The sequence below is a fragment of the Phascolarctos cinereus genome, unplaced genomic scaffold (assembly GCF_003287225.1).
Source record: "Phascolarctos cinereus isolate Bilbo 61053 unplaced genomic scaffold, phaCin_HiC Scaffold_3;HRSCAF=262, whole genome shotgun sequence".
In the NCBI taxonomy this organism is placed as follows: Eukaryota; Metazoa; Chordata; class Mammalia; order Diprotodontia; family Phascolarctidae; genus Phascolarctos; species Phascolarctos cinereus.
This window is the reverse complement of record NW_027555736.1, coordinates 101216532-101237229: the sequence shown is the minus strand read 5'-3', so window position 1 is coordinate 101237229 and position 20698 is coordinate 101216532. Positions and strand designations below refer to the sequence as shown.

Genomic DNA, 20698 nt, shown 5'->3' with positions numbered 1-20698 from the left:
CTCAACAATTTTGTGGCTTGTTTTTGGGTGTTTGACTTTTGTTATGTGGTATCTTGCTAACGATTGAAAATTCAATGATGGTTATCCTTGGGAGGGTGTGATGATAATAGCTACTTAAATTATTCTACTTATTATTCACTTAGGAAGAGTAGCATGTAAGTAAAAAAACTTCAGTCTTGAACACTGCCTTTTTTTTTTTAATATCAGAGCTTTTAAAAGGTGTCTCTTGTGTGTACCCTGTGTGGAGTAAGGTCATGTTGGCAGGTAGGAAGTCATGGAAACAATTAAAATTTCTATGGAACATTGAGTCACTTGTTTGGAGTAGTGGGTGGTGGTTGTGAAATAAAAAGACAGAGCCTTTGCTATAAACAAAAGTGGTTTGCTTTGGAAGTGCATGGACTGACCATTTTCTTCAAAATGATTTTTACCTGGTATGAGTTCAAATCACAAACCTACCAAGCAATGTTAGAGATGAAGTGCTGGCAATAATTCTCCATTAAGCCTCTCTTTTTGGAAAGCAGCATTCTACTCCTACTGTGTTGTATGTGGCCAGATTAGCTGTAGCGTTAGTGAGGATTTTAGATAATTTGCCCATATTCATATATGTTGAGATTCTGAAAAACAGACTGAAGTAAAGTATCACACCTAAGTGTAACTTTTTTTCATGCCTTGGGATGTGTAAAACCTGTTTCTAAACTTAGATGTTGGCATGTTCTGACTTCCCTTTTACCAGTTCTCTTCCGTCTAGTGATCTTCTGTTGGTTGGTCTGCCTGACCTACCTTTCATTTCTCATTTACAACAACAGGTACCTGGGAAATCTGTCCCTTATTCTAAGGTGGGGAGGCTGATAGGAGAATATAAACTTTTCCCCCCATTTCTTTGAGAATTCATAAACAAATGTGACTGCTAAGTTCAGGAAAACCTGGAAAACTTTGTGTTATTAACGTGCAAAACTTGGTTTAGCTAAAGCTAGCAGGGGTGTGTTATTTCCCCCAGAGTGTACTCCACCCTTGCTCTAACCACATTTACTGGGGATATCTTGCTGTTTATAACAAAGTTCATTTTTAGGGCAGCATTGCATCAGAATTGCCACACGCTAACCAGCTTAAGAAATGTTCAGCAACCTCATTTCTTTTTTTTTTCCCCTAAGTAATTGAATTTTCTGTTGCACTGATTATCAGTAGATAAAGAGACATAGAGCCTATAGATGGATGATTCTGTGCCAGCTGCTGATAGATTGCCAAATTATTCTGTTTTGGAGGAACCACTGGGCCTTGCTGCTCAGCTAATCCTGTAGATTTTTGTTTTCCAAGTGTTAGAAAATTGCCTAGAAACTTAATACTCATCAGTTCTCAGTTTGGACAGTAACTTGAATGTAAGCTTTTTTTTTTAAACAAAAGTTTGAGATGATGTTAACTATTGAAACAAAGCAAACAATGGTATTTCCATAAGCATGTCCAATATTTTATAGACTTATACAGTACTTAATGCAAAAATACTTATATTTTGCTTCATCTACTTATCGCGCCCATTTTTAGCATACCCTGGCAATACTGTGTTCCGAGACATCGTGGCATGAACTTTGTGTGTAAGAGTGGGTTCATTGAATAAAAAAGGCAGCATCTAAAGAGTCTTTATTCCTCCTATAATGATGCTTTGTCCCTGTTACTGCTGTGTATTTGATAGAAGAGTTGGGGGGTTGGGGAAGCCCAAAATTCTGTTCATTGCTTTGTCTTTTCTATGCTTCTGTGCTCTTTAGAGTTAGTGACGTGAGTGGTAAGTTGAATTACAGCTGAATTATTGTGGTTCAATACAGCTCATGCTAAGCTTTTTTTTTTTTCAATAGGGGCTGACCTTTTTTCTTTATGTATTGGGATTTTATTTTGTGACTGAGCTTGAAATTCACATTAATTGCTTTATTATATGTTGACTTAATAAGGGTCTGGTTAGACAGACTGCTGTTGTGATCTGCACGGAATGTTATCTCCTTTCACATTTTAATTTGAAATGAAATGATGGTGCAATCACCATTTGTAGTGAAGAATTTGTACAACCTACCTCCACTTACAAGAGTAATATTATGGTTTGAAAAGTAAGGTGATTCTGATGGCTAAAACAATGGACAGTAAGTGATAAAAGATAGTTTCTCTTTTGGGCTCCTCTGAATCAGACTTTAATATATTTCCATTTCAGTTCCATAATCTGCAAAGTGGTAGTTATTCTCTTTGACTACCTGCTTCTCACCATAGAAAAATGTGAAGGAAATGAATGACAAGCGTGGTGTGGAGAGGAAACACTAGTGTAGGTGTTATACAAAGGGCTCTCTGGTTTTGCTTTTGCCATGGACAAGTCATGTGACCTTGGGCCACTCATTTATTTTTCAGACTTTTTTCTCATCTATAAAGTGACAAGTTTGGACCAGGTGATTATAGTGCTTGACATATAGTAGGTATTCAGAAGACATTTGTTGAATAAATGAACAAGCCTCTAAGGCAGGAGTTCTTAAACTTCTTTGTCTATTATGGACCCCCCCCCCAGACACTCTAATGAAGCCTGTGAGCCACTTCTGAGAATAGTATTTCTTGCATAAATTCATAATTGAAGGAAATGCAAACTTTAGTTAGAGGTTAATGAAAAGAAAGTATTTTTTCCCATCCAAAGTCATAGACCCCCCCCCCCTTGAAACCTCTTTACTTTGGGGGTCTGTGGACTCCAGTTTAAGAACTACTGCTACTCTAAGGCATCTTCCAACACACGCACAAAAAAAATCTTTCATTCTGTTTCTATTTTAATAAAGATGTTTGAGGTTTCCTAAAAATGTCCTTATTTGGATTCTTTGTCTTTTGTAATTGTTTTAGAAAATAGTACATAAGAGTATTTGTACATCATCAAATTACCTATGTTAAATTATCAATATATCTACCATAAGATTGACTCTGTATTATCCCAATGCATTCTCTGACCTGAACAGGGCTTTGTCTGCCTTCTCTTCTATCTGCACTTATCTAATTCACATTTCATAGTGGAGAGAGGAGTGAGGGCATTAATAGGAACATGGTAAGGGGGATTCGTACTCCATATTCTAACTGGGATTGCTTCTCTTATAGCGAAAGGAACCTTGTTAGCCTGCAGTATCCCCATACTACATACTGCTCAGGGGCAACTCATGAGGGAAGCTTGTCTGGGAAGACAATAATTTCTCAGTTTGGAAAGATGCCTTCAATTTTTTCTGGCATGTAGATACTGCTTAGTAAATTACATCTTCATTGACCCAGATGGTATCCTAATGAGCTGGGGAAAAAAATACTTTAACCACCTCAGAAGGGAGCAGTTTGTATGTTTTTCAACGCTGGATCAGGCCCAATTTTGTTTTTTTAATTTACATTATGTGGAAAAATCCATAGCAAATGTTCTTTATTTTAATCCTAATTGCATCTACCTTTACATATTTCTATTTTTAACAGATGTCCAAAGTTGTTTTGAAAAAATAATGTGATCACTGTTCTAAAACATTTAAACTGATTATCTTATATTTTCCATTTTCATATATAATAAAATCTATCAAGGCTTATGTTCAAGTTTATGAGCATTGGTTAGAAAACTGCTACAGAGCCAAGGAGAGCTGGGTTCATGTCCTGTCTCTCACATATATTGCTATGGGCAACTCTCCTACACCTTAAGTTTCAGAGAAGATTCCTGCATCAGTACAAAGTTCCCTCATGTGAGTTCCCTATATCAATGAAGTCACAGGTTAAGTCCTTGTCCCCAAGACAAAACCTTTTTTCAAAGCTTGAATACAGGAGAAGGGAGAGCAAGTATGTGTGTGTAAGTGTGAGTGTGAGTATGTGTTCAGATAGATTCTTGTAATTTTCAGTGAAGCCAGCCATACACAGTTGAGCCGAGGGCTTTGGTACTTGGCTTTAGTCTCCCTGTTTAATATTGTTTTCGTATTCTAGCCCTCTAATCCATTTCCTTGCTTCACTGAATACCAAAACTGACATCAGTGGACTTAACCAGAGCTTTCTGATTTGATGCTGAGGAAGCAACCTGAGAGCCGAACTTTAACCCACCATCCTGCCTGCTAAGTTACAGAGTTACAGGAGCAAGAATTTATGCTGCTCTTCAAAAAGGATGTTTGGCATTCTGTATGTCATAACTTCATCCTAGTCAGACCTTCAAATGAGGGCTCTAATACAAGACAGTATTAGAGCTTGGGTTCCATTTGTTTAATTACAGCAAGAGGACAACTAACTAAAGGTAGGAGGACTTTTTTTTTTAAATGCCATTTAGGGAGACTTGTGCTACAAATTAAACCACAAGGTCATAGATTATAAAATGTTAGTAGGAAATGACCTTCAAGGTGATCTAATCCCAAACTCCTAGTTTTGTTGATGATAAAACGAAGGCCCACAAAACAGAAATGTCTTGCACTGTGTCAAATAATAACGAGAACTGAAACTGCAATCCAAGTTTCTTAACTCCTTTTCCAGTGCTCTTTCTCCTGTACCATCAAGCCTTCTTGCTGCAACCTCTTAGAAGTCAGATGGTATAGTGAAAAAACCACTGAGCATGGCACCAGATGGTCTAGTTTCTAGAATTTTCTCCTCTTCTTACTGGAACAAGCAAGTTAATTTTTGTGAGCCTCAACTTGGACGTCTATAAAACAAGGATAATAGTATTTATGCTACCTTCCTTACACAATTGTGAGAAAAACAATTTTAGAAACCAAAAGTGCAATTTGATTGGGAGCTGTTATCAATTGAAGGCTGACTCATTTCAAAGAGAGTGTGCTTTTCAAAACCCCAAATATTAGGATATAACATAATAGCTGGTATTGTATGTTGATTCTGTGCCACAAATTCCTTATGCCAACTACTAAAATAACATTCTTTTGTTTCTTTTCAATGTGGTAATTTTCCAGGTCTCCTTTGGGCAGTGGTACTCAGCAGAAAGATCTCTCTATAAGCTTTGGTTTAAGAAATTCAATGAAAATAAAGCATGGTGTTTTTTTTTAAATCATGAATTGGCAGAGATAACCATCCTGGCATCCTTTTAGGGCAACATAAATTACCCTGGGGATTTATTCTTGCCTTTTGCATTTGTATATCTTATTTTATCATTATTTTCTCTCAGCTCTACTTTTTAAAAAGAAATAAACAATTAAGTGAAGCTTGGGTGTACTTACTTGAGTATCTTCTGCTAAAATTCATTTATGAGATTAAAATCTTGTTGGAACAGCTGTGCCTAGTATGTTTGATTGATTTTTAAAAACTATTACTCTCTAAATGGTAGTTTGCCAATGGTTGTTCTAGGCTTTGATGACCCAATACGATAGTGCCTTTGTTGTCATTCTAGCCTTTGTGGTATTAAAATGACAGCTGAGGAAATTCCCATAGCTTGCTTAAGATATACAGGATGCTGCTGTCTACAGGATGTTGAACAAACTTTCTCTAAAGCATTTGAAGCTGTTTTCAGAAAACAGTTCAGCAAAATCAAAGTCTTCCAAATAGACAATAGTTTGAGTTGAATCAAAAAAAGCTCTTTAAACAAAAGAGAGAAGAAAAGAGTCCCATCACTCCTCTTATATTATGCAATCCCAGAAGAGAACTGCTGTTCCTCCTATGGTGAACAGCTCTTGGCCAGGGCCTATGACACACACACACAGTGGGAATTCACTTCCCCTCAGGAAATGCTTTTTTTTCCCAATGTATTATCTTGCTGAGGCAACTACAGTGAACAATAGGTTATTAAAGTATTAGAACAACAAGTGTCATAACTAAGCCAACATTTACTTTAAGTAGTTATCCTAAAAGAAAGTTTTGAGTAGGCTTCAGAATCAGTTTAACCATCAGTAACTGCTGAACATAAAGTCCTTGACAATTTTTTTAAAGGAAAGCAGGGAAAAAGTGCTCAAGCTAATGATGAACTTTTAGAGGTTTACTGTAATCATTTCCTACCTACAGAGGGACAAAAATAAAACTAAGCCATTTCAGGTCCATATTCCAAGCATAAATTATGTGTATTTAAAAATGAAAAACTGCAGAAGTTTGAAGAGTAGCACTGGTGAAATTTCTTGTGAGAGCAAAATGCCTTAACTGCAATACTCTGATGCAGTGATGGACTCTATCTAAATTTAATTTGAGACACCTAAATATATCAAGAATTATTTTTAGTACTTTTCCCCCTCTTTTGCTTTTATAAAAACAATCCACTTTCTTTTCAGCTTCTCACCAACACCATGAGGGGAATGTATTAGGTATTATTATTATTCCCATTCCCATTTTAGGGTTAAGGAAACTGAAGTTGAGGGAGTTTAAGTGACTTACCTGAGGTCGCACAGCTGACAAGTGTCAAGTGGGACCCAGGACTATTGACTTCTAGTTCCCAACTTCACCCTGCTCTGCCATGCTGCTTAAGAAATGAATTTTTAATACTGACTCTCTCAGGCTAACACAAAGGAGTTTTCATTGGTCTCTTTTAAATGTTTTTGTTTGTTTGCTTGCTTCATGGCTTTGAAAGACAATTCAACTCTAACTTGTGGGCATTTATCATTTCATTAACGTGTACTAACTTTACATATACAGTTCTTGCATTCCTTTTTAGCATCCCTAATTCATTACCCATTTTTCAAATATATTAACTGAAGAACTAGATGGAGAGTATGTGTATTGACAGGATTCATCTCCTTTGCCCCTAAATTAGTCCATACTTATTTTATTGATGTTGGATTCTTCAAGGTACAACTCAGATGCCATTTCTGTGCTTCCTTCCCCAATTAGCCCTACTCAAAGTGATCTCTTTATCCTTTGTATTTATTTAGTTTATTTGGCACTTGGCATATACTGTCCAATATTGTTAGCTTTTTGTGTGTTGGAACCAAAGTGAGTCTTACACACCTTAGTTACAGGGTAGGTTTGTAGATTGGACTAGTGGCTTCATTTTTTCATACGGCAGCCTTATTTTTGTATGATCTATCACATAATATCAGAGCTTGAAGGGACATCAGATTCCATCACATTTTAATTCATACCTGAATTGGAATCTCTTCTATAACATGTCCAATAAGTAGTCATGCATCTTCCACTTGAAGACTACACATTGTACTTATGGATAGCTCTAATTGTTGGGAATTTTTTTTCCTTATATCGAGCTGAAATCTACATTTCTGTATTTTGTACCATCTGCTCTTCCTTTTGTCCTAAGACCCTCCTCCCCAAATGTCTAATCTTTCTTCTAAATGACAATAGTTTAAAATATTTGAAGGTGATTATCATGTCCTTCCCTCCTCCCAAAAAAAGATCTTTTCTCCGAGCTAAACATGCCTAGTTCCTTCAGCTGATTGTCATTTGCCACGTTCTCTAGTTCTCTTACTCTTAGTCACCCTGCTCTGGATGCACTCCAGTTTTTCATTGTCCTTCTTAAAATATGGTGTCCTAAACCGAACACAGTATTCTAGGTATGTTCTGATCAGAGCTGAGCAGATCAGGTAGAGCAGGACTTCATTCTGGACGTTGCCCTTCTGTAAATGTGGTCTAAGTCCCTTTAGCTTTTTCAGCACTGTTGATCCATTTTGAACTCACAAGTTCCTATGCCCCCCCAGATCTTTTTCAATAAACTGTTTAGTTATTACTTCCTCCATGCTATATTTGTGCAGTTGATTTTTGACAGTAAACTTGAGAGTTTACATCTATCCTTATTAAGTTGTATCTTATTGGATTTGACCCATTATTCTAGGCTTTCATTCTGTCATTCAACTTGTTAGCTCTCTCTCAGAATTTTGTGTCTTATGCAAATTTGATAAACATACCATCTATACTTTGATCCCAATTACTGATAAACATATTGAATAGTACTGGGCCAAAGACAGAACCCTGGAAAACACTAGAGACTTCTCTCTATGTTGACATTAATCCATTAGCCATCATTCATTGGATTTAACCTTTCAACCAGTTTTATATACATCTAGTTGTACATCTATTCTAAATCGTGTCTCTTGTGTTTCTGATATATCTAGCCTAAATCTTTGTCTTGTCCCAAGGTTACCATACAAAAATTATTAAATATCTTCTCTATGACATTCCCTAAATATACCCATTTAGTAAATTGTTCATTATCTTGTTTTTAAAGAAAAAAGAGTATGGCAGTAATTTCTATAGGTCTGTCTGTTATACCACAGTTTGAAAAAAGTTTTTGCACTTTCCATAACCTTACACTTTTGTGGTTGCTTTCTCTCCTGTTTAACCAATTCAGCAGATCATAGTTTTGATTGCCTTATCTACCTTGAGTAACTGGCCAAGCTGGTCAGACGATGATTAACTCAGTTTTCAGGATATGCTCCTGATTCTTTGCCCCAGTTTACCCTATTTGCTGACAGTCAGCTCTCCCACTCACTGTGTTCTCAGGGATAGTTTGGTTCAAAACATTCTTCATTTTTTAGTGGGCTCTATGTGAAGTCTGTAGAAAACCCTTGATTTTCTTTATCTCTTCTTTTCAGGAAGTATAATTTGGAAAGTGGAAAATGGAATTAGAATTTTATTCTTGGATTCTGATATGAGACCCAAATCTAGGATGCTGTACTATTATAAGAATTATTTCTTCGGATCATCTGGCCTTTTTATTTCTACAATGTAAGGAAAAACATCGATTGCAGTGCCTTCATTAATATTCTTAATAATCAGTGTGGTAGCACTTTATTATTTCAAAATACTTCTTCACAATAAAAGTCAAAAGTAGAATGGAAATATTTAACAGCAACCTATCATTCAGTAAACATTTATTAAGCGCCTATTATATGCTACACATTGTTCTAAATGCTGGAGATATAAAAAGAGGCAAAAGACAGCCCCTGTCCTCAAAAGCTTAAAATTTAAGGGGGGAGGGGCACAGTATCATATGCAAACAAATATATACAAGACAAGCTATATGCAAGATGAATAGAAAATAATTAATAGAAAAGAGGCACTAAAATTAAGAGGCGCTGGGAAAGGCTTACTGCAAAAAAAAAAAAAGAGAGAGAGAGAGATTATACTTGAGGCTACAAGTAAGGCACGGAAGTAAGTAGGTAGAGTTGAGGAATGTTCTCATTCCAGGCATGGGAGACATCCAGAAAAAAAATGCCCAGAGATAAAAGATGAAGTATCTTGTTCATAGAATATCTAGGAGGTCATTGTCACTGAACTGAAGAGTACATGTTGGGAACTAAGGACAAAGAAGATTAGAAAGGAAGGAGGGGGCTAGGTTTTGAAGGGCTTTGAATGCCAAATGAGCATTTTGTGTTTGATCCTAGAGGTTATAGAAAGCCAGTAGAGTTTTTTGAGTAGGAGAGTGACACGGTCAGACCTATGTTTTAGGAATATTACTTTGGTGGCTGAATGGAAGATGAATTGGAGTGGGGAGAGACTTGAGGTAGGCAGATCCACTAGCAGGCAACTTCAGTAATCCAGGTGTGAGATGACTGGGGGCCTGCACTAAAGTGGAGGTAGTGTCAGGAGAGAACGGGATGTAGACAAGAGACCTTGCAGAGGTGAAATAAACAAGCCATTGCAACAGCTTAGATATGCAGGGTAAGAGATTATTGGTTTCCAGCCTAAGGGACTTGGCAGAATGGTTTTGCCTTCTATAGTAAGAGTAGAGAGGGGGAAGGAGAGAGTTAAGAACGAAAGAGACTAAAAGAATGAGTTTTGTTTTGGACTTGTTTAGTTTAAGATGTCTACTGGACATCCATTCATTTATACTAGTGAGCTCTATGTAGCCTCTGTTTTGTTTGATAGCAAAATATTTTACTTGGACTTGGAGATCAGCTAAATAGGTACTGTAGCTATTTCTTGTGAGTTTAGTTTTAGTGAGCATCAGAAAAGTGAAAATCCAAGTTCAAGTCTATATGAAAGAGACAGCAAATCAAATGGTCTCCAGGACTGTGTGAGTGGGTGTAAATAAATAGCTGAGTCACAGTAATATTCTCTCAAGTGAATGACTAGAAAAGCATTCATATTACAGTCAGTATCTTAAGAATTGGTGCAGAATTTTGGAATACATAACCCTTCTTATTGAAGAACATCCATGTGACAGGCTAAGTTGTTAGCCATCTATAAAACCTCTAAAAACAGGGAAATGCTATTTAAGTAGAGTCATAGGCTAAATTCATTCAAAAATACTACTAATTCTGGGGAGCAACTTGGAACTATACCCAAAGGGCTATGAAACTATGCATACCCTTTGAGCCAGCAATACCACTCCTAGGTCTATATTCCAAAGACATCCCCAAAAAAGGGGAAAGGGCCTATTTGTTCAAAAATATTTATAGCAGCTCTTTTTGTGGTGGCTAATTGGTAATCAAAAGGATGCCCATCAATTGAGGAGTGGCTAAACAAGCTGTGGTGTATGATTTTAGTGGAATATTATTGTGCTATAAAAAATGTCAAGCAGGCTGATTTCAGAAAAACCTGGAAAGACTTACATGAATTGATGCAAAGTGAAGTGAACAGAACCAGGAGAACATTGTACATAGTAGAGTAATATCGTTCAATGAAGAACTGTGAATGACTTAGCTATTCACTGCAATACAGTGAATGATCCAAGATAATCCCAAAGGGCGAATGATAAAGCATACTGTCTACTTCCAGAGAAAGAACTGATATTGTTTGAATACAGACTGTAATATGCTATTTTTCACTTTCTTTCATTCTTTTTCTTTTATCAAGTCTTCTTATAGAAAATGACTAATATGGAAATGTTTTACATGATTGCACATGTGTAACCTATATTTGATTGCTTACCGGTTCTGGGAGGGAAGGATGGAATTTGAAACTTAAAACTTTAAAAAAAAATGTTCAAAAATTGTTTTAACATGTAATTAGGAGAAAATTTTATGTGTGTATACACACACACACATATCACAAATTTAAAAAAAGAATAGATAGTAACTCTCAACAGAAATAAAGGTTATATAGAAAGAGGAAAATGTTATTAATTTATTCATGTGCTAGGCAGAACTTTTCCAGGTTAATTCATTTTTCCTGACGTTGCTAGGAAGCATTTATTCAATTACTATACAGCCACAGGCCCATTTAAATGAGGAGGGTAGAGAAACAAGAGTAGCCAGGTGATGCAGTAGATAGTTCTAGGCCCAGAGTTCAAGTGTGGCCTCAGACACTTAGTAGCTATGTGATCCTGGACAAGTCACTTAACTCTGTTTCCCTCAGTTTCCTCATCTGTAAAATGAGCTAGAGAAGGAAATGGCAGACCACTCCAGTATCTTTGCCAAGAAAACCCCAAAAGGGGTCACAAAGAGTCAGACATGACTATGGCTAAATAACAAGCAAAAAAGGAACAGGCCCTAAAATCTACAAGACTTCCCTCCAGTCAGTCTACCTTCCTAAAGTCTGGAATTTTATAGTGTAGATTCTTTAGCAAAATTTAATTTAATATGGGATTTATCATTTTAAATAAGCTTTTCCTTTTTTTTGCCAAAGTCTTACCTTTACCAGGTCCCAGAACTACAAACATATTTCCTTTTAATGAAATTTGCTGTGTGAAATACAAACTTTACAAAGGAGATAAATTGTGGATAACTTTTGACTTTGTAAAAACATCCTTTGTTTTTCAAAAGTATTGATCACAGAATGTTTAAAGAGCTCCCCTAGTATGAATCAAATAACAACATTTTGGATTTTAACTTTTAGCAACACATTTTGTCTTTATATCCTAATTTGTCTGTATGTCCCCAATATGAACATAGGACCTTGTACATCATGAGTTTTTAATAGCTTGTTGAATTGAATTCTATTTAAAAAATTGAGTGTTCTGTGCTGAGTAAGTCCTTTCCTCAGTGCTGTTATGCTTTTTTCCTTCATAGGCTTCATACCTCATATGATAACTCATAATAACTCATTTATATAGCACTCTAAAATTACAAAGTGTTTTTGCAGATATCATTTGATCCTCACGGCAACTCTCTAATGTAGGAAGTGCAAATATCATTATGTCCATCATATGGATGAGGAAACCAAAGTTCAGGGAGCCTGTGACTTGACCAGATCCTAGGTTTTCTGACTTCCAGCTCATTGTCTTTTCTGCTGTGCGCTGTACCTCTTCTCCCTGCATAATGTGAACATTTTTAGTGAATCTCCGTGCAAAATGTCAGCCTTTACCCCGAGGTATTCAACTTTCTGTATTCATTATTAGGCAATTTTCGGTCCTTGTGGCATTTTGCCTCATTTTGATTTTCAAGGAAGTTTTATGAGAGCCTAGATTATTTTGTTCCTTGTAATGCATAGCATCTGCTGTTTCAAAATTGTCAAATTGTGTTTCAATTTGTAAATCTCAATAGTAGATTGTTGTCCAAATCCATCTCTTTAGCCCTGCATGTTTCGACTGTTGGGCCTCCTAGACTGTCCTAGGCAGGAATTTTTGTCAGTCAGGAAACATTCATTAAATATTTGCTCTGTGCCCAGCATTGTGCTAAGTGCTGAGGATGCAATGAAAGGCAAAAACTCGGTCCCTACCTTCAAAGAGCTCACATTCTAAGGCCACAACCTGTAAATAATTATGTTCATACAAGATATACACAGTATAAATGGAAGGCTTCCTCACAAGGAAGGCACGGACGGTCACTAGGCAAAGTCTGACAGAAGGTGAGGTTTGAAGGAAACCAGGCAAGCCGGAAGGCAGAGGTGACAGAGGCACTGAGTCAAGAGATGGCCCATGTGTGTGAGGAACAGCCAAATAGGCAGGAGGCAGGCCAGTGAACCTTGATCATAGGGTTCACAAAGTGGAGTAGAAGTGCAACAAGACTGAAGATGTTGAAAGCAACTAGGTCACAAAGGGATTTAAACACTGAACAGAGTATTTTATATTTGGTCCTGGAGACAATAGGAAGCTATAGAGTCTATTGAGTAGGGAGATTGACATGATCAGATCTGCTCTTTAGGAAAATCACTTTGGCAGCTGAGTGGAGGATGGATTAAGGTGGGAAGAAAGGCTGTCGGCAGGGAGACCAGAAGGATGTTGCCTGGAGTAAAGAGCACCTGTACCAGGGTGGGGGCTGTGTTAGTGGGGAGAAGGGGTCTTACACAAGAGATGTTGTGAAGGTAAAAACAACAAAGCATGGATAGATTGGATATGTGAAGTGAGTGAGAATGAGAAGATGAGGGTGACACTGAACTTATAAGCCTGATATGTCATGACCTCTTCTACAAACATTCTGCTGACAATGAAGAGAAGTCCCTCATAGTAGACCCTATTAGCCTCCAGCCCCAGAAGGGAACAGCAGTTTCTAACGTCTGAAAGAGTGATTTGCCGAAGTTAAATCTTACCTTTTTCATACCAGAAGATAAGTGAAGACAGGTAGCACATTTATGTGCAAAACTTTTCATTTTGATGATGACTTAATTAAGATAACTAACAATGAGCTCAAATTTGCACAATTTTATAAAATTTTCAAAGTACTTTTTTCAAAACAACCCTATGAGATAGGTAGTATGCATATTATTATACCCATTTTTTAAATGATAAAACTAAGATGGGAGGATTGAAGTGACTTGCCAATGGTCATTCACATAGGCAATGGAGACAAGTTAATAAGTGTGTTGCTTTGAGCTGTATTTTCTTCATAGATTTAATAACTCTGTTTACACTTAACATGCAGAAGAATGGTTTTGGTCTTTACTATTGCTCATACTTAAAATAGCAATACATAGAATTTAAATCAGGACACATTCTTTTAATATTGTGATATCTATGTTCTTTGTAATGATTTTAGGTTCATAACAAACCTTGGATAAGTACTAAATCAATTTGCCTTTCCAATATAATGTATATAGAAGAGGCCATCCTTCACAACTTGGGTATGTGGTTGGCATTCACTGTAGATTCTCATAAATTTTCACAAAGGAATTTCTGTTCAAAATCTGATGTGACAAGAACATTCATATCTGTTTGCTTCAGATTTCCATGGAAACTTTGCTTCCCAGCCTAACATTGTAGTTTGCAAAGGTCATGCCATTGTAGAAGCTATCCATGTTTCATTACTGCTAAACACATCAGTTATCTTATTTAATCTGCAGTTTTGATTCTTTGTCATTTCTGTAAAGTTGATTTTGAAAATATCTGCAAACACCTACTTTGTATCCCATTGAATGAACATTATATAATCATTTAAGAATAAAGGATATTAATTAATACAAGAATGGGCATTCCTTTGACATAACTAAAAAAATTTAGAGTTTTAAACCAAATTGATCATTCATGTACAAAAATAGCATTGTAATATGTGATGATGACTCAGAAAGAGGATCTCTAAGTCTAGTAGACATCTCTTTCAGTGGACTTATTATAACCATTATCACGTTCCTAAAATACATTATTACAAACATGGTTTTTTGTTGATTTTAGTGGTTAAAAATCCTATCAATGTATGTGTTTTCTAACAAGTTTCATTATCATATGGAATTAATAGTTTGAATCTTTAGGGCTTAGGGCCAGAGTGATGGCCTCAAAGTCATCCCTGCCAGTGAAAATCTAATAGCTAGAATTCCTTTTTAAATTAAGTTGGTTTGTTGTAATGAAATGTTTAGCTAACTACAATTTCGTGTTTGACACTTTCAACTGTATTTTATAGGATAGCACTGTGAAAACTAAATTCTTTAGCTAGGAAAGCTGAAATAGGAGGTTAGGTGAACGCATGTTCTGTATTGTTTTACTTGTTTTAATTATAATTCAATTCACTCTAACAAAAAGCCTCTTGGAGACAAAGATGATCCCATATGCTTCTTCTCTTTCTCCACAGTGCTCTATAGATGGGAGTTCTTCCGTAATTACTCATTTAGTTGAACATGTAGAGTGCCAGGCCTAAAGTCAAGAAGACATCTTCTTCAGTTCAAATCTCATCTCAGACACTTATTAGCTAGGTGACCCTGGGCAAGTCACTTAACCCTGTTTGCCTCAGCTTCTTCATCTGTAAAATGAGCTGGAGAAGGAAATGGCAAACCACTCCAGTATCTTTGCCAACAAAATCCCAAATGGGGCCATGAAGAGTCAGACATGACTGAAGAACAACTGAACAACAAAAATCCAAACTGAACAGTATGAGATTGGTTCCCTATACTCCCAAGCCTGAGTGTTTTTATTTTGTAAAATGATTTCACTCTTACTATTGGGCTTTCCTTGGGATTGACTTTTTCATATGATCCCCACCCCCTTACCCCCAACTAGCTGTTGCATTGCCATTTGAATAAGAGATAGAATGTTAGAATGCTCAAACAATATTTGTATCAAGCATTTAGAGAAACAAACACTCCATATTTCTTTTCTAATTACTCACTTTGGTACAATTTTCTTTGAGAGCTTACAGGACATTTAATTAGGATTAAGTTTAAGTACCAATGTTTATCAAGCAAATTTAACAAGTGAATTTTTTTGGTTAAAAAGGGGGCTTCTAAACTTGTGAAGTTTAGGGTTGAACAAATGACAAAATGGATTTGTTTATAAAATATGCAAAGATTTGTTGCTTCTTAGTAACAAATAGCTTTTTGCCCTCAAGGACTATCAAACAGTAAAGAAGTAAAGATTTAAGATATCTCCAGAAATTGAAGGTAATGAATCTCTCTTTAAAAGTCGTAATACTTAGTGAGTCACTTTTTCAAACCTCTCGTTTATCATAAGCTGTCAAGTTCTGGATTGTTTCCTAGACCTCAGTTTTAAAGATTTCACTGATACCAGGGGACTCAATAAGAGAAACTAAATGTCTGGAAGGTACATTTGAGTAATCAATCCACTAGTCTCCACCAACTTTTCCTTTAAAAAAATCCTTGTGTTTTTTTTCCCTTCATATTTCCAGAGGATCAATGTTCTAGATAAATGAGGGTTGAGGGGGTGTGAGCAGCACTCACCATAGTTAGGAGGAAAGGAGGCAAAAGGGCACTGTGCTCATATGTTTTTGGAAACTGCAGCAGACCTCAGGGATTACATCTCTGTGGTCAATTGTTTTACCCATTATTTTACAAGACTTGTATTTTTAAAAGTTCAGTTCATACTAGTTTTTCCAAGTGATTCATGTTAGGAACAGTTGAAAACAATTCTAGATCACTCTGTAATTTAGATGGCAAGAAAACACACTTCCTTAGAAAATATTCATGTATTTTAATATTTATAGTTATTTTTACCCCTTAGATGCCTATCAATTAATTTTACCTTTTATAATATGTAAAAATTTTTGGAAAAAGTTAATAAAAGATGTTACTTCCAGATATGCAAGTTTTCCTTTAAGACTTTAAGCAAGTCATGCTTTCTTTGTTTTGTTGTTCCCCTTCCCAAATGGAGGAGACAATATTTGCTTCTTCTGTCCATGTGGAAGTCATGAGATACTCTTTAGGGCTACTAATACCTTAATAAAAAAGGGGTTGAATAAATCCAAGACAATATTCAGAGGCCAATATCCTTTTGCCTTTGAACCAAGCAGCCAAATGATTTGCCAGATTAACAAGTACCTACTTAACATTTTTATATAAACTAGTTATATAAACTATCCTAACCTCATGACTTGGAATACATACCATGGAGTACACACAGCTAACAGACCTTTTTAATTTCTTCTGACATATTTTTTCTCAAGCAGCCAGTACTCTTCCTATTTATGAAAATATGTTAAATTGAAATCTTTTCATAATGAACTCTCTGTTTTCCTATAGATTCTAAATGAGTAATCAATATCAGCTTTTACAAGATGATTAATAACTTAATTTTTTTTTCCCTAGGAGTCCAGCTTTTAGTTGGGGGTTTAGGATTTGCCCATAATACTATGCACAATAATGAAACATTGTTAATAATGAAACATGTTCATATAATAGAGTATCGGGTATGTTAATGCATTAAGAAAAAGGGGTTGGATAAGTCCATGATGTTCAGATGCCAGTGTCCTTTTGGAAAGATGATGGATTTCATCATGGAATTGATATTAAAATCTAGATTTTATGTTATAAAATATGCACATAGATAGAATGTTTCAAAAGGGCAGAGATCTAAGAAAAGCAGACAGATATTTAAATCACTGATGTAGAAGGGATAGTAATGGATGAGAAGGGGCTCGATTTCACCACTTGTAATAATTTTATAGCTGCACCATATGTGTAATTTTTATTGTTTTCAATAGTCTGAGAATATTTGTCATTTCATCATTAACAAGGAGGATATAAATCAGGTGGTATATGCCTAGTGTCTACCACACTGAGCCATGATTATTAGAAATCCAGATGTACCCTAATTGTGCTTGAGTTCAATGAGCTATACCGTTTCCAGAAATTGAGAGTTAGGAGAAAGCTTCAAGTTCATCTTGTCTACCCTATGAATACCTGTAAAGGAAATAATCCTATTTAGCATTCCTAGCAGGTCATCTGGCTGTCACTTAAGGACATGCATTTCTGAAGTTTTTATTCACTGCCTACTAAGCCTCTTCTGGATAGCCCTAAAATAAAATTTACCTCTCTACATAACAACTTCTACCTATCCTGTCCCCTGAGATGAAGCAGAACAAGTCTAAATCTACTTCCATGTGCCAGCTTTTCAGTCAACCTTTGCCCACTGTTGCCCAGAAGTCTTTCTTTCTCCATGCTGAAGATCACCAATTCCTTCAGCTGGTGATTATATGACACATTATTTTGAGTCCTCTCACAATCCTTCCCTTGACAGCAATCCCTTGACACATCCTAACTTGTCATCATCTTTCCAAAAAATGTAATACACAGAACTCATAGTATGAATGAATGGATGAATTTATGAGCATTTATTAAGTACTTACTCTACATCAAACATTGTACTAAATGCTGGGAATAAAAAGAGAAAAGGTAAGATAGTCTCAGTTTTCAGGCTTGCATTCTAGTTGTTAACTAGACTTTAACTAACGACACATAAAAGAAAAGCATGCTGAATGGCAGATATATGGCAAGGCCAGGGTCCTTAGGCTATGTCAGTAGGTCAGATGATGGTGCAGGGTGTAGAGGTAAAGCAAGACAATAAATGGTCCTGCACAGTCTGGAGGTCCTGCCTCTTGCCAGAAGGTAAGAAGAGAGAGGGTTGGTGGTATCCACCTCCTTCAAGGCCTGTGAGCAGTCAAGCAGCCTTGATGGGTTCTGAAATCTCTGGCCAGGGAAGAATTCTCTGAGTACACACTCAGGGATAAGCATTTGAGCATTAAATAAATATATTCAGGGATAGGGATGAGAACTTAACCTCTCATTTTATTAGCATAGAGAATTCTTTCTACCAATGTAAGTCAATGCCATTTCTTCCACTCATAGTCTTAGTTGCCTGAGACATTAAGTTCGTTGCCTGGGATCACACAGCCAGTATATGTTAGAAGAGGGGGAAGGAAAAGGGAATAAGCATTTATATAATACCTACTAGGTACTGTGCTAAGCACTTTACAAATATTATTTCATTTGGTCCTCACAACTTTCTGAGGTAGGTGCTGTTATTATCCCCATTTTACAGTTAGGGAAATTGACTGGCTTCCTAACTAGTACACCATACTTTATCTTGGGTTTAATAACAAGTATGTGTATAAGGCTTGATAGTAATCAATAACAGTCCAAATAGTAGATAGTGGCTGTTTTGATGTTTGTTCCCAACTCAATAGGCTGAAGATTGTTTTCAAAGAGTGCCACATATAGCCCATAAGCATGTCCTTCTGAGAATGTGAAATTGTAACTCTATTAAAAAAATCAGTCCAGAATGAAAGGGCCTTAGCTATAGTCTAAACGTACTCCCTTATTTTGTGGAGTTTTCATGTTGATTGACTGGTCCAAGGTCACACAAGGCTAACTAAAAGCAGAATCTGGATTAGAAACTAAGTGTCCTGATTTTCAAATGTTCATATCAATATACTATGCTGCCCTTTTATTTGTGATCATACCCAGCGTTCTACCTGTCTTCCTTGCTATCTCATTGTTTCTCTTCTCCCTGAGCATCGTGCTATGAAAAATTTTCTGTCATCAGTAATAAAGAGGACAAAGTGGATAAAAAAAGTCCAGTAAGATGTCATGGGGAAGTAGGTGGAACACTGAACTGAGAACCTGGATTTGTCTGACACAGACTAGCTGCCGAGTCATTTTGCCTCAGCTTTCTCATCTGGAAGATAAGGATTTGAATTAGAAATATCAAAGATAACTGGTAACCTGACATTTTCTGAAATCTCAGCTTCATTTTCCTAAAAAATTTGAATTGAATAAAGTTTTGAAGTAAAAATGTGTGTGTGTGTGTGTGTGTGTGTGTGTGTGTGTGTGTGTGTATCTTAAAGAACTGGAATAAAATAAAAGAGCGTTGATTTTTGTGTTGATAATATTCTAGGTATTTTCTAGAAATAGAATGGTAAGTAATTTATAGAAATTAGATATATAAAGAAATTATATTAGAAATAGAAGAGTTAATAACCTAGCATTTAGAGCAGTGGTATCTAAAGGGAGAGCCATGGCTTGACCCCAAAAGGGGGATAATCACCCAATCAAAGGGTGAAGAGATGGATCACATACCACACTCCATTACATAGTTAATTGTAGGTTTATCTTGAATGCAACTATATCACTACCACTCCTTTTAACATTCCCCTATTCAGTCCCTTCCCATAGGCTGAGAATATAACTTATACTGACACAGGCACTTTAGCAGCTGTATAGGCAAATTCCTCCATCCTAACACTATGTTCTTCACCACTGGGGTTGGGTTCTGCTCTCTGGGAAAGTGGCCAGTGAGTAATTCTTCCATCACGCGCGCGTGCACACACACACACACACACACACACACACACACACACACACTTTTTTGGTGGGAAAGAGTAAACACAGAATAAGCAGTCATGGATAGGTTGCAACACATTATCTTCTCCCCAAACTTCTTCCAGATGTCTCATTTCTCTGGAGGGAACCATCATTCTTCCAGTCCCTTAGGTTCTCACCTTCATCTTTATCCTTGATTCTTCGTTTAATTGAAATTGCCCTCTTCAGAGTTGCTTAATTGTTGTCTGATTTTTTTTTCCTGTTCACCTTTCAGCAGTATTTCACACTGTTAACCACCCTCTTCTGGATGCCTACTCTCTCCTCTCTGGGTTGTCCCAACATGGCTCACTCTTGGTTCTTCTCCTAATTGGAGGAGTCTATCCCTATTTCTCTAGTCACATAGCCACCATCCTGGTTCAGATTTATTACCTCTTACTTAGACTATTACAATAGCTTCCTAACTGGTTTCCTAGCCTCGAATCACTTCTCAGTCTCTTACTAGATTACCATTTATATCACACCCCTGATTGTAGGTGTACTCAAAGTCTCTGTTCTGGGCTCTCATATTTTTCTATACTTTCTCACCTAATAACTTCATCAACTCTCATGGAGCTTAATTATCATTTTTATGCAGCTGATTCTCTGATCTAAAAATTCAGCCTAGTCTCTCCTGAGCTCCAGTCTCACAACATGAACTGCTTATTGGACATTTCTAATTGGATGTCTCATAGACATTTCAAACACATGTCCAAAACAAAAAGCGTTATCTTTTTCCTCAAGTCTGTACATTCTCTGAACTTTCCTGTTCTGAAGTTTCTGAACTAACATCACTCAGGTTCTCAGTATTGGTATTCTCTTTTTCTCCTCACCCCATATATTTGATTAGTTGCCAAATCTTTTGATTTCTACCTCAGCAATATCTCTGACATCTGTC

The 20698-nt window shown here is 36.5% G+C and overlaps 1 protein-coding gene across 8 annotated transcripts in view; it reads left to right on the top strand.

The window, feature by feature from the left end:
- Positions 1 to 20698, top strand: part of ADD3 (adducin 3) — a 167135-nt gene that overhangs the window by 94496 nt on the left and 51941 nt on the right. The window contains exon 1 of one of the 8 annotated variants that reach the window (XM_078151062.1): positions 4156 to 4258. The exons of 6 other annotated variants lie outside the window; for them this stretch is intronic. The gene's annotated coding sequence lies outside the window, so the exon portion shown is untranslated. Of the gene's footprint in view, positions 1 to 4155; positions 4259 to 8607; positions 8629 to 20698 lie in introns of those variants that run through there. One more of the 8 variants, XM_078151065.1, reaches the window with a different exon arrangement.